Below are 5,419 nucleotides of genomic sequence, written 5' to 3'. Positions count from 1 at the left end.
TGCTGCTATTTTAAAGCTGGATGGTACCACACCAGAGGCAAGAGATGTATTAATGATGTTTTCCACTTCCGGGTGAATATCAGCTGTTACTCAGAGAAGAGCTGCGGTGGGGCTCACTCACATCAACAAGTCACAGCTTCCAATGGAGACACCGCATGTATGAGGCAGAGCCGTAGATGTAATGCAACACATAAACTGCAGATAAAAAAAATTGCCATCAAAGTGCCCAGATTAAAAGAGGAAAGATGAGGAGAAACATACAGAGGATAAAAGTATGTATACTGCTTTATATAATGAAGTATAATAGATTATTATGTAACGTTAGCTTGCTATGCAATTACACCTAGCAGTATTATAATTTTTTTCAGTTTAACTAGCTTATGTAACATTGACTACCCATTCAGAAGTTTTAGGATCACTTTCACTTATTCATGTTTTTCCACATATACCTGTAATAGCAAATTCATTAAAACTGTGGAATAACAAAGATGGAACATAATAAATCAATACTATGACTGTAACAATCCAAAATAAATCAAAACACAAACACTTACTGATGGTATTTTTTTATAATAGTTTATAAATGTATACAGAAATTTTATTTGTTAGTTTAGTGCAATGTTTTAATAGGCCTTAGTTATTAAAGGGAAGGTTAAGAAACGATTTACTTACATACAATAATGTATATTTAAAAGATAAAAAACATTGTTTTTTATTATACATTAAATAATAGAATTTTAACAGTCAATTTACAGAAATATTGTACTTTTTTAACCTTAAAATAGCTCTGCGGCCCTCCGATTAAATGTCAATCTCAGAAATGGCCCCAAGCCAATTTGAGTTTGAGACCCCTGACCTACACTGTTCATTAGTGATCAACTCCACCTAGTGGTGAATTGTTGGATTTTCAAAACGTTTCGAAACAGTTATGACGTAATATGAAGCCTAGTTTGCTAAAATCACGTTACTGGCCAGTTTGAAGCAAGCTCCGAACCAATGATTCGAATCAAAAGATTCGTAAATGTTTCGAAGCCTCGTGAAAGAGCAACTTGAAAGTTAAACCACCCATTCACTCAAAGTACAGAAAAATATTGTAGGAAATAGATTAAAAAATATATATTTTTCTAAATGCACTAATTAGGCTTCTGGGGTCAGTTTTGTAAGAAAATTTTAGACCCGCCTCTAAAAACCGCCAAACCGGAAGTGACATCACGAGAGGCGCACGCTGGATCGCAATGACAGTTCTTCGGACGCTGAGGAACGAGTAAATGTTTATTCATACTCGTATGGCGAACTACAGCCATACAATTATGAGTTTGCTATGCAGCCAAGAGTGCAGGGACTGGTCAGGATTAAACAGAACGGTACGAGGAGACAAATTGAAGTGTTATGTGAGGAGAAAAGGACAGATGTGTGGGTGAGATTAGTGATCTGGCGAGATGTAATACTGTGCCCAGATCACAAGATTGTACAGATTATCATATATCATGCAATAGCAAAGATAGTATTGATACTTTATGTCTTTTTAATGCTTATAAGTTATGTTAATATCCATCCACACTTACGTTAGGTGATACAGATGTTGCTCATCACCGCAGGAGAGGTGAGCTGTCTGAACCCATATGTGCTACAGGCCAGGCCAGTAGAAATGAGTATGTTTATGGCAGAGATTATTTATTACTAATTTATTTAATATCCATGTATAAATGAACAGTAAACTAAAGATTTGAATGTTAAAACAATCTTAATAAATTTCTTTTTAAACAATCTTAATGAATTTGTTTTAATTACAAGTTGCCTATAGGTCATGACTAAGTCACAATTTTTGCTGGCACTAGTCAATATTCAAATTAACAATATTAATAGTTTTCCCATCTCCAGACAATACCACTAAATACAGCATAGGCAAGTTATCCGCTGGGCGTCTAAGGAACTCTGTGCAGGCGCCCTTACCTACATGTGTCAGCCATTCAAGAACAGGTTCCAGAGGAAGGAGGACTTTATAAATGGTTTGAATACCCCCATGTTGTGACAATCAATAAACAATAATCACAAATTGTCTTACCGTATAAAAACTGGTTTATGAAGTTTAGATCAGATATATACCAAGTAGATCTGCATTTGTAATTCGATTTAGTTTTATTTATGTAGCATTGAAAAAAAGATATACAATCTGACCCATTTAAAAACATTTAACAATTTTTCAGTATCTTTCCCATCATATGTGCAGGGTATTATAATAATGTGTTGAAGTGTGTTAAATTGTGAATGATGTGATTAATAGATCCCAACAGCTTCATCCTTGTTGATCCTCTGGATGGATCTGGAGAGGGGAGCAGGTGTAGTGGAAGACAGGACAGTGCTGCATTCTCGTAGAGCCTGTGGTGACCTGGAGTATTCCAGAACAGAATATTTAAATAGATTACATTTATTTGTCCCTGTTAACAGTGTACACCAAAGTAATACAGTTCTGATAAAAAATGTATAGTCAAAGTGGTTTAGATGGTTTTGGTGATGAGTCAGCTTTATATTATTTTTTGAAAGCGATATACAATCCTATTGTTCAAACATTTACAATCTTTTAACAAAAAACAACCGCTTACTGCAAATCTCTCATTCTGCCACGCCTTCACGATGGTAGAAATTGTGTACATGGTGGAAGAAGGTGCTGACAAGATGCTCTGAAGCCCAAACAGCTTTAACATCTTGATGATCTGGGTCAGTGTCGGCCGGTGACTTCTTTTTCGAGGGCGCACGTTGCGAAGCTGGTCACATGCATTGAGCTCGTCATGTGTGTGGCTCGTCATTTCAAAATATGCTTTCAGCACGTCATGTAAACTTATGTGCATCACACGTGATGTCAAAATCTGCTGCACACGCATGTAAAGGGTTTATGATAAATGATATGCTCACGTTTGCCTGATACTCACTTAATCTCCTGTGTAATTACAGTTTAGTGTCAAGTTAGTGTCTTGCGAGTATTTTGTGAACATGAGTGCTTCTTTTATCATAAACCCTTTCAATGCGTGTGCAGCAGGCACGTATTGTGACAAGAGGCATGATGCACATGGTTCACACACACGTCACAACAAACACACATTTGGAATTCACGTCCCTCAGAAGAGAAGTCACTGGTCACCAAAAATGCTGATACATGCATGCTGCACAGACCTAAGAGATGTATATAAAAAGCAAAAAATTACTATACCATAGCATATAAAACAAAAAATACAGGTTATGGTACAACAGACATCAGCTGGCTTTAGCAAACAATGAACTTGCCAACAGCCCTGAATAAAAAGAAAAACATTACTTTTGACTTTGACAGACATGAATAAGTCTTACTTGTGTGAACAGGATGAGATTCTTGCAGTGGTTTCTCATCAGATGAGTCTTTTTTGTTTTTTCCTCCTCCATAACACATCGCCAGGTTCATCCATGACAACATAGGATGATTCATCATACTAAGCATCTTCATCTGTAGCTGGACAACTAGAATTAAAACAGATTACCTTTATATAATTGTATAACAGCATGTCACTTCTTAGGTACATACATGAACACACCACATGACAAAAAACGAATTACGAATTAGCTATGCAAACAAAGTAAATAAGATGTAACTCGATTTGATGGTTATACTATTTGCAATCTAAGCTTATCAGTTAGTCGATTTCCATATTTATAAGAAACTTGAATGAAATCATTATGTTTAATGATTTGGTAGTAGCTAGCAAATGTTTAAAAAACAAGACTTACTGTGCATAGTTCACGTTATCTTCGAGCTGCATCTCAGACGGACCGTGATCGATTCATGTTTTCTCGCGGCGGCAAAAACACAGGCCTCACGTGGTTCTTGCTTCGGCATCCAATGTTTAACTCCATCATATTGCCGGGATGATAATCCTCCGATCTAACGTGAACGCTATAAGTTACACCACCGCGTTTTTCTGAAGCACATGCTGAACTGAAGTCGCGTCTCTCGCCTCTTTCCTCGTGCTGCGTTAAACACACCCAGACACGGAAGATAGCGCGGTCTTTATTCTTCAAAAGAAACCTGTGGACTCATTGTCCTGACAGGCTGGAGTTTGAAAAACCCCCACTAACACAATTATTAACCATGACGATGCTAAATTGAAACTACGGAGAATCACATCAATTTGCGACTGCTTTTGCTGAATACAACCGCAGCACTGCCAATGTAAAGCCTGTCAGACCAGCGCCTCTGACTACGTAATATGACGCGTTGTTGAAAAAAACAGGGATTTTGAGAGCGGTCTTAGAAAATTTCAGCTTTTTTATTAAATTTATGCGCTTAGAGTTTTGTAAATGTTTTTTTGCTTTCGCATTTAATTTTCATATGGTACTTTCATACAAGGTTATATATTTATCTCACAAAAAAATGTAACCTTAAAGTTGCACTTGAAGCGTGCTTCGAAATCGCCCATCACTACTGTGCTGTGGTTGGATAGTGCAGTTTAACGGGGCGGTATTATTATAATAAGATGTCCTTATGACATCATAAGGAGAACCAAATTTCAATGATCAAATTTTTCATGTATTTACAGAGAATGGTTTACCAAAACTGTTACTGGGTTGATCTTTTTAACATTTTCTAGGTTGATAGAAGCACTGGGAACCCAATAATAGCACTTAAAACAAGATCCAGATTTAGCTTCCAGACTAAAGAATTCCAGAGTTTTAGGAATTTGAAAGTGCATATCACATCCCCCCCCCACACACACACTCAAGGGGGGGGGGTGACAGTTAAAGGTTTAAACATGGAAAAAGTCAGATTTTCATTTTACAGGCCCTTTAAACATGAAACGAGAAAAGAAGAATAAAGCATATAAATGTCATGAAATGAGAGAGGAAGCAAATGCAAGTAAAGATGTTTATTGAAAACAGAATGGTTTGATAAATGATGACAGCTGAGCGGGTGACACAGGCATGAGAGGTGGCCAGCGTGAAGACAGATGAATCCGGTCGGTGATAATCCAAATACAAATCCAACACGAACACGAGAGCAGGAAATACAGCAGACTGGAACACACGACACGAGACCTCACTGACATCCACGAACGATCTGACAAAGAACATGAGAACTGGGTGAGTATAAATAGGTGAGTCAAATGAGCTGCAGCTGGAGCGAGTGATGATCATCAGGTGCGCTGGAGGTAAGTGCCAAACACACCCACACACACACACACACACACACACACCACTACACAACACAGCCATGTGAACCAGAAGGAAACAATGTATTCATAAACCGTGACAATAAAGTAGATACTCTATAAATGACACTTAATTGAATAAGACTGATGTAATGCGTTTTGTTTTTTGTTTGTTTCTATTGTTTACCTATTTCCTTAAAGCCACTTTCTATTTTGTGTAGCTCAACAATCTTTTGCTGACA

The 5,419-nt window shown here is 37.3% G+C and overlaps 1 long non-coding RNA gene across 1 annotated transcript; it reads right to left on the bottom strand.

Moving 5' to 3' along the window:
* Positions 1–1,651: 1,651 nt before the first annotated feature.
* LOC129450257 (uncharacterized) lies at positions 1,652–4,423 on the bottom strand. The gene is made up of 4 exons (XR_012365867.1): positions 3,760–4,423; positions 3,346–3,492; positions 2,604–3,171; positions 1,652–2,389 (listed from the first exon to the last, which is right to left on the bottom strand). It is a non-coding gene; the product is annotated as an uncharacterized lncRNA (long non-coding RNA).
* Between the last annotated feature and the right edge of the window lie 996 nt (positions 4,424–5,419).

This window comes from Misgurnus anguillicaudatus, chromosome 23 (genome assembly GCF_027580225.2).
Source record: "Misgurnus anguillicaudatus chromosome 23, ASM2758022v2, whole genome shotgun sequence".
NCBI lineage: Eukaryota > Metazoa > Chordata > Actinopteri > Cypriniformes > Cobitidae > Misgurnus > Misgurnus anguillicaudatus.
Note: the sequence above shows the minus strand (reverse complement) of the source record. Positions and strands in the feature narration are given on the sequence as shown.